Here is a 9,421-nt window from a genome sequence, read left to right as displayed (position 1 = left end):
TTGAAAACCTCCAAAGGAGGAGACTCCCCCCACTCTCTGAGGGAGTGTGTTCCATTGTCAAACAGCTCTTACTATCAGGACTTCCTCTTAATGTTTAGGTGGAATTTCTTTTCCTGTAGCTTGTATCCATTGCTCCATGTCCTAATCTCTGGAGCATCAGAAAATGCTCCAGCTTCTCCGCATCCTTCTTGAACCGTGGTGCTGAGAATTGGATACAATATTCCAGGTGAGGTTTGACCAAAGCAGAATAGAGTAGCACTATTACTTCCTTTGATTGAGACGTTATACAGTGCACCAGCATTTTACGCAGGCACGGCATATGCAGCTTTCAGCATATGCTGAAAGCTATGCTGGAAAAGCCCCTCAGGCACCCTGGAAGAAGTAATGGGGCATGCGCCCATGGCACGTGCATGCCGCCACGCCACTGCGCACCACAGACTTGAGCCCCATTACTTCTAATGGAGCTCCAGCACATGTGGAATTCCCCTTACGTGGAGGGATCCAGAACAGATTCCCACGTAAGTGGAGGGATCACTGTACTTCTGTTGATCCAATCTAGAATCACATTGGCCTTTTTAGCTGCGACATCACACTACTGACTCATGTTCAACTTGTGGTCTACTAGATCCCTTTCACAGGTAGTCTTGTTAAGCCAGGTGTTCCCTATCTTACATCTATACATTTCAATTTTTTGTCTTAAGTGCAGTACCTTACATTTCTCACTGCTGAAATTCATTTTGTTAAGTTTTGGCCCAGCTTTCTAATCTATTAATGTCATTTGGATCCTCTCCTCTGGGGTATTAGCTACTCTTCCTAATTTGCTGACATCTGCAAATTTGATAAGCATGCCCTCTGTTCCTTCATCCAAGTCATTTGTAAAGATAATAAATAGCACTGGGCCCAGGACAGAACCCTGTGGAACTCCGCTGGTCACTTCTCTCCAGGATGAAGAGAAGCCATTAATGAGCACCCTTTGGGTTGGCAGCAAAAGATGTTAACTAACATCCCCAAGCAGAACAAAACAAAGGAAATTGACCTGTGCAATTCTCCTCTCCTAGTAGCTGTGAGAAGAGTATAAGGAGGTTGGCGAGGACAAGCTTACCCTTTGTTTCCATCTGCTGGTCCATTCCCATCCTTGAACTAGTACAGTAACACTATCTAGAAGGTCCAGATTACACAAAATAACCGTTCTTATGCCACTGGGCAGCTGTGAACTTTTAGCTATGCTGCTGCTGCTGCGGATTCCAGAACCCATCTGCCTGGATTCTTGGGGATTGAGGAAGTACACAGTTTTCCATGGAGGAAGTATCAAATGCATTTGGGACATTTTCAAATGCAGCCCATTTCTAGAGTATGATTTACAAGTCTGGTGTTTGTAACCCTAGAGCTGAGAGAGGTGTTTGGTAAACCCTTGGTCCCAGATTCTTCTGCTCTACTTCTTAGGAGCAGCCCATCTGGGAAGGGCTGCCCCCATTTTCAAGGTTTCCCTTGGTTGTTCTCCTCAGTGAGCTTGGCAGTTGATTAATGCCTCCACTGTGGAGTGACAGTTCAGCCACACAGCTTCATCCATCATCTGCGGACCGTTTCCTCCGAGGTTTGGAGCCCCTAACAAACTGTCACCAAACCGCGGGGGACATTCTATTCCTTGGCTTGTCCTCCATGCTGGAAGGGGGGGGGGATTGTCCCAGTTTTGATAATGCTAATGTGGAGAGATGGGGCAGCAAGGTTGATCTCAGAGAACTTGAGCATCATGTTCAATCCAGAATGTGGGAAAACCAGTTGCATGGCTTTTTTGTTTTATAGGCCATGTTGCAAACAGAGGCAAAGGGCGATTCTCACTTGCTAAATTGCTATTCTCTTTTAAAATTGTCATTTCCCACTAAGCTAAAAAAATGATCAGATGTAAAAAGCTAGAAATAATAGCTGTAAAGGGAGAGGAGAATTATTCTCTTTCCAGTGCAAGGAAGTACCATGGCTAGGTTGAAAGACAATGTGATAAGGACTTAAATGGAGCATCCTCCCTCCCTCCTTCCCTCCCTCCTTTCTTTCCTTCCTTTTTAAGTGGCTCCTTTGTTTTCCCCCTCTTTCAAACCCTATGGGAAAAAATTGTTCTGCTGAAGAAACCTGGCCAAGAAAACCCTACAAGAGGTTGGTGTCAATATGAAGGTGGGAGCCAATGGGATATCATGGTTTAGGTATCTGATGGAGACATTAATCTTATGCCCACAATGCAGAAATAAAGCAGTTTGACACCACTTTAACTATCATGGCTCCATCCTGTGGAATGCCGGGATTTATAGTTTGGTGAGGTTTTCAGCATGGTCTCTCAGCCTTTTGATATTGAATAAGAAGAGGGGTGCAAGGAGATAGACCTTGGGGTCACAACAACAAGTAAGAACAATTATTATTATTATTACTACTATTATTCTGTGGAACAGAGAAAATGCACACACAGAAAAAAATCCATGTGCCTCTCTGAAAAAATCCTCTGAAACACAACTGCTTCTGTGCTTTGTGTGTGCATGTGTGTGTGCACATGTTCACACACACATGCTCACACACACATGCCTTGTTTTTCATTCGTGTCACATCAGAAGTGATCCATTTGAAATAGCTTCCTGAAGAACTCACTGCATGACATTTGTTCACCACAATTTGTATGCATCATGCAATCCAGCAATCTTCTGTAGGATGGCATTCTTGCCGCGCCAGACACCTCCCATCCCTAGCTTCATGCCCATAAAGCCTTGGTGCTTGGCACATGCCCAAGTGCCTGAGCTAACAAGCCCATTTGATGCCAGCCCAGCTTGTACAAAGATACAGTGCTGCCAATCTCCCTGTAGCGAGTGGCAGAGGTCCCATTGGAAGGCTGGTCTCCCAACCCATACTGAAATGTGAACTCCAGACTTTGGATGGTTTTGCTTGAAGTTCTCTAGGTACTAATTTATTCCCACATTGCAGGAAAGCCTTGGAAGTGCAGAATTGAGATGTAGGTGTGGGAAGGAATTAGTCAATGAAAGGAGGTTGGTAGAAAAGGGTTCAGGGATTCAGGTAGAAGAGTGTTGAGGTAGAAAAGGGTTAAGACATTCAAATTAAGAGGGAAGAACACCCATTACTTTATTCTACATACTATCTGCACTTCAGAAATAATGCAGCTTGACACCACTTTAACTCCCATGGCTCCATGCTATGGAATTCTGGGATTTGTGGCTGTGTGAGATATTTCTCCCACTCAGTAAGGCTGCATCTGCACTGCAGAAATAATGGAGTTTGATGCTGTTTTAACTGTCATGGCTCCATGCTATAAAATCCTGGGATTGGTAGTTTGTTGTGGCAGCAGAGCTCTAAATCCCAGGATTCCATGGCATTGAGCCATGGCAGTTAAAATGGTGTCAAACTGCACTTATTCTGCAGTGCAGATGCACCCCTAGAGTTCCAAGATTTAAAAAAAAAAGATTAGGAACAGTTTCTTTGTTACAACAGTTTCTCTGCTGCAAGAATTGTTCTTGTAATGTGTGCCTTCAAGTTGACTCTGACTTCTGGTAAGTTTACTGCAGAGTTTTCGTGGCAAGATTTATTCAGATGAGATTTAGCCTTGCCTTCCTCTAAGGCTGAGAGAATGTGATTGCCCAAGATCTCCCAGTGGGTTTCCATGGCTGCGTGGGTGTTTGAACCCTGGTGGCCCAGATTCCTAGTCCAATATTTAAACAGCTCTTATTGTCGAACAGCTTTTATGCTCAGACGTTCTCCCTAATGTTTAATTAGGATCTTCTCCATTATTTATTTATTGCTGAAACATTGATTTTCCAACACTCAGGAAACTTATTCAGGAAAACTAACAATCAAACCACTGCTTCACGGTGGCTCTATATATTGCACATTGACTATTTTGTACAAATGCTATTTAGCACAGTTTGCACAGTATTCATACAGTATTGTGTTATTATTCTTGTGTGCCTTAAATCATTTCCAAATTATGGCAACCTTAAGACAAACCTATCAGGGGGTTTCTGAGGCTGAGAGAGTGTGACTTATTCAAGGTCATCCCAGTGGGTTTCTATGGCCAAGCGGGGAATCGAACCCTGGTTTCCAGAGTTGTAGTCCAATGCTCAAACCACAATATTGTATTTTACAAATACTATATGTTCCAGTACTATTTTCCTCAATTTTTGTCTATTATTTGTATTGTATTGCTTTGAGTTCTCTGTAAGGAGAAAGGCGGGATTTAACTCAATTAATTAATTAATTAAAGCATGTAACACTGCAGAAACAGTGGGGGGGATTTGTGTGAAAAAAATTCCATTACACAATTTCCCTTACAAAATTCTACTGTTTCCAGAACCTCATGTGAGTTGGTTGTTCTAGACAGCTGGGTTTCCCAAAAGCCAGCAATTGTGCACCAGGAAAAAACAACAACAACTTATGAATATCTGGAAACAGTACTCATAAATGTGGATTTTTACTCCACAATTTTTGTGTAAATATTCCACATGTATTTCTGCACAGAATACTTTCCCCACACAATTTTGGGACATGCATATGCTGGGCAAAAATTGTGCAGAAATACTTGTTTTCCTCCACAGTAGGTAGAAAATTGTGGAAATTGTTTGTCCTCGCATGCAAATAGTCAAATGGTATTTAAACCACTAGTTGGTGCCAACTTGGTAGAGGTTGTCACACTTGCCACTAGATGGCAGATAAGGCTCTCTTCCAACTTGCAAGCAGAAAAAGCAAACAGTTTGCTTGAAATTGGAAAAGGTGGAATCCTCCTAAATTATCTTTCCAACCCACCATGTTAAAAGTCATCCTGTCTTCTAGGAAGACTAGTCATCCTCCTTCACCCCTGTCTTTGGATTTGGAGATTCACTTTCAAAGGGTGTGGAGAGGACTGTGCAGCTCTCATGTCATTTGTTTTAATCAGATGAAGTCTGATGAACCTAAAATTAATAAGGAAACAAGAAGAAAGAAACATTGCAGAAGGAACAGGAAATAAAAATGTTGATTTGATGGTGATATTAAATAAAGCATGCAAAGTCATTCAGAATATATATTTTAAACAAAAAAAACCTTGCACAACAGGCTAATGGGGGGGGGAGGGACCACAAGGGCCATCCAGTCCAACCCCATTCTGCCATGCAAGAACTCACATTTAAAGCACCTCCCGACAGATGGCTTTCCAGCCTCTGCTTACAGACCTCCAAAGAAGGAGACTCCACTACACTCCAAGGAAGGAGTGTGTTCCATTGTTGAACAACCCTTACTGTCAGGAAGTTCCTCCTAATACTGAGGTGGAATCTCTTTTCCTGCAGTTTGCATTGATTGTTCCAGGTCCTATTCTCTGGGGCAGCAGAAAACAAGCTTGTTGAAGGCTTTCATGGCCAACATTCATAGTTTTTTGTGGGTTTTTCAGGCTATGTGGCCATATTCTAGAAGAGTTTCTTCCTGACATTCTGCCAGCATCTGTGGCTGGCATCTTCAGAGAACAAATGCCAGCCTCAGATGCTGGTGAAACATCAGGAAGAAACTCTTCTAGAATATGGCCACATAGCCTGAAAAATCAACAAAAAACTATAGAAAACAAGCTTGCTCCTCCCTCAATATGACATCCCTTCAAATATTTAAACAGGGCTATCATATCACCTATTAACCTTCTCTTCTCCTTCTCTTAACCTTCACTTCTCTCCAAATATCCCTTCAGATATTTGGTGACTTCTCCAAGCTGCCCATGGCCAGTTTCCCCAGCTTTTCCTCATAGGGTTTGTTTTCCATGAAATTATAGAATCATATAGTTGGCAAGTTCCTTCATGACTGCCCTTCCAAGTTTCAGTCTTTTTCTGATTTCTTGAATGCTGTCTCTTTTTTCATTTATAACTGAGCCAAGATATAGAAAATCTTTAAATATTTCAGTGACTTTCATCAAGCCAGTTCCTTTCATAGATTCTTTCATAAATCCACAGTCACAGAATTGGAAGACCCAAGGGGGTCTATCCAACCCCTTGCTATTCAATAATACACAAATAAATGAAAGCCTACTCTGTGGCAGTGCAGACAGCAAAGAAATTATTTTCTCCTGCCACCATTGCATCTGCAGGGAGCCATCCAGGAGAGCTGCTTCAAGTAGTTTTGGGTCTATTACTGTATGTACTGGTCCTCAGGTAGAAAATGCAGCCAATTCGACAGCCCACTGGGAAGAATTTGTACAACACTTTGCAGATAAACTTGCTCAGATTCACTCCAATTTGGATTCTGTAGCTGACACAGTACCAGTGGATGTAACCTTGGTGCCTGTTTGTCCAGTGCTGATGGATACTTTTCAGTTTGTTCAGCCTGAGGATGTGGACATGATCCTCGGAGCGGTTATAGCCACCACACATATGCTAGACCCTAGTCCTTTCTGGCTTATTAAACAGGCCAGAGGGGGACTGGCTGAGTGGGTCGGTGCCTCTCTATAACAAGGCAGCATTCCAACTTGCCTAAAGGAGGTAGTTGTGAGACTTCTGTTGAATAAGCCATCTCTGAATCTCATTATAATGGATAGTTATTGGCTAGTATCCAACCTATCATTTCTAGGCAAGGTACCAGAACATGTGGTGGCCTCCCAACTCCAGGAGTTTCTGGATGAAATGAATTATCTAGATCCATTTCAATCAGTTTTTAGACCTGGTTATGGAATGGAGGCATCCTTGGTTGCCTTGGTAAATGACCAGTGTAGGGAACTGGACAGGGGAAGTATGTCCCTATTGGTTCTGCTTGATCTCTCAGTGCCTTTTGATACCATTGATATTTCTGGATCACCTTGCTGGGATGGGACTTGAAGGTACTGTTTTACAGTGGCTCTGTTCCTTCCTGGAGGGACAAACCCAGAAGGTGAAGCTAGGGGACTCCTGCTTGAACCCTTGGCCATTGGCCTATGGGGTTCCTCAGGGCTCATTTCTTTCCCCCATGCCATTTAACACATACATGACACTGCTGGAAGAGGTTGTCCAGAGCTTTGGGATTTCAGTGCCATCAATATGCCGCTGACACTCAACTTTACTACTCCTTTCCACCCCCATCCATGGATGGAGTTGTCCAGGCCCAAAACCTGTGTCTGTCATCAGTAATGGAGGGCAAACAAAGTAAACTTAATCCAGACATAACAAAGGTGCTCTTGGTCAGTCAGATGGCGGATCAGCGAATAAGGATTCTGTCTGTGTTTGATGTGGCTACATTTTCCTTGAGGTATACTCCTGGGACTCAGCTTTGAACCTAAAGGCTCAGGATACTGCAGTGAGCTGCTCCCATTCCTTGAGAGTAAAGATCTGGCCAGGGTGGTACATTCCTTAACTACATTCCATTTGAACTATGGTAATGCAAACTTCTTGGATCTGCCTTTCAAGAATGCTTGGAAACTTCAGCTGGTCCAAAGAGCTGCAGCCAGACTGTTAACTGAGGCAGGTGACAGAGACCATGCAATGCACCTGTTGAAATAGTTCCACTGGCTGCTGGTCCATTTCCGAGCACAATTCGAAGTGATGGTTATGACCTATAAAGCTCTCTAAGGCTCAGGTTCAGGCTATTTGGTAGACGGTATCTCCCTGTATGGACTGGTCCAGAGGAGAGGCCCTTCTTGGTGAGAATAGGAACAACAACAACAACAACAAAAAGCAAATAGCTCAACACACACAAACACATGTATACCCAAAACAAAAGAGATATTCTGGTTGTACATATGCATGAAAATTCGAGACCTTGCCTAACAAAAAAAATACAATGTTTTGTTTCACAGCTGTTCAGCAAACAGAAAAACGCATGAAAATAAGGATTTCCCCCCCAACAATAGTTGAACAGAGAGTGTTTACATACCATTAAAGCAAAAAGAAGATAAATACGTATCATGTAGTATACAGTAATATTAATAGCTGTGAGAACCAGGTTGCATGCAGAAATAATGCAGTTTGACACTTCTTTAACTGTCATGGCTCAATGCTATGGAATCCTGAGATTTGTAGTTTGCTGTGGCATCAGAGCTCTCTGATAGAGAAGGCTGAATAGCATACAAAACTACAAATCCTAGTAATGTCTTATTGTATTATTTCTGCAATGCAGGTGCAGTTCCCAGTTCTTGGGAGAAAGAGCAGAGGAGGTGGAGATGGAAATGGAGATGGAGAAGGAGGCTGAAGGGTCTGGAAACCATGCCTTATGAGGAAAGACTTAGGGAGCTGGGTATGTTTAGCCTGGAGAAGAGATGGGTAAGGGATGATATGATAGCCCTGTTTAAGTATTTGAAGGGATGTCATGTTGAGGATGGAGCAAGCTTGTTTTCTGCTGCTCCAGGGACTAGAACACAGAACAATGGATGCAAGCTACAAGAAAAGAGATTCCGCCTTAACATTAGGAGGAACGTCTCAACAGTAAGAACTATTTGACAGTGGAACACACTCCCTCGGAATATGGTAGAGTCTCCCTCCTTGGAGGTATTTAAACAGAGGCTGGGTGGCTATCTGTCAAGGATGCTTTGATTGTGATTTCCTGCATGGCAGGGGTTTGGACTGGATGCCCTTTGTAGTATCTTCCAACTCTATGATTCTATGATTGCACGATTTAAGTAAGATAAAATAGCTTAGACACTTTCTTGTGCTTTTGTTATGTAAATTTAAACTTACATAGCTAAACAGAGCTCACTACACATATTATAACACTGGTTAACACCCCAGCCTCACAAACGCCTTGGTCAATTCAGTACATCTTCTTTCTGGTTCCCAGCCTGCATACACCACATTCTCAAATCCCTCCACCATTCAGGTAGTCATCCACCCACTCTGGCCTTAGACAACAACTTTGCTCCTGTTTTTGTCCTTCAAGGACCATTGTTAAAACTGAAGTTGTCACCTCATTGCCATATCAACAATGGATGCAAGCTACAGGAAAAGAGATTCCACCTCAATATTAGGAGGAACTTACTGGAAGTAAGAGCTGTTTGATAGTGGAAGATGGTGCTGCCTTGGAGGGTGGTGGAGTCTCCTTTCATGGGAGTTTTCAAGCATCGCCATCTTTCAGAGAGAGGGCTTGGATTGTGCCTTCCTGCATAGCATAAGGGGGTTGGACTGGATGGCCCTTGGGGTCTCTTCCAGCTCTATGAATTCCTGTATGCCAGGAGTTGTACTTTTTTTAGATATGGTATAACATCTGCATTTAGTTTAAAGTTCTGTTAGTGGAGTTCAGCATTTGTAACTGCAAGTACAAATGTTCCACATGCAGTGGAGCATTCTCAGATGTTGCATCCATTGCTCCAGGTCCTGTTCTCTGGAGCAGCAGAAAACAAGCCTGCTGCATCCTCAATATGACATCCCTTCAAATGTTTAGACAGAGCTATCATATCACCTCTTAACCTTGTCTTCTCCAGGCTAAATCTATCCAGCTCCCTAAACCGCTCTTCATA

The sequence above is a fragment of the Sceloporus undulatus genome, chromosome 3, assembly GCF_019175285.1.
Source record: "Sceloporus undulatus isolate JIND9_A2432 ecotype Alabama chromosome 3, SceUnd_v1.1, whole genome shotgun sequence".
Taxonomy (NCBI): domain Eukaryota; kingdom Metazoa; phylum Chordata; class Lepidosauria; order Squamata; family Phrynosomatidae; genus Sceloporus; species Sceloporus undulatus.
Note: the sequence above shows the minus strand (reverse complement) of the source record.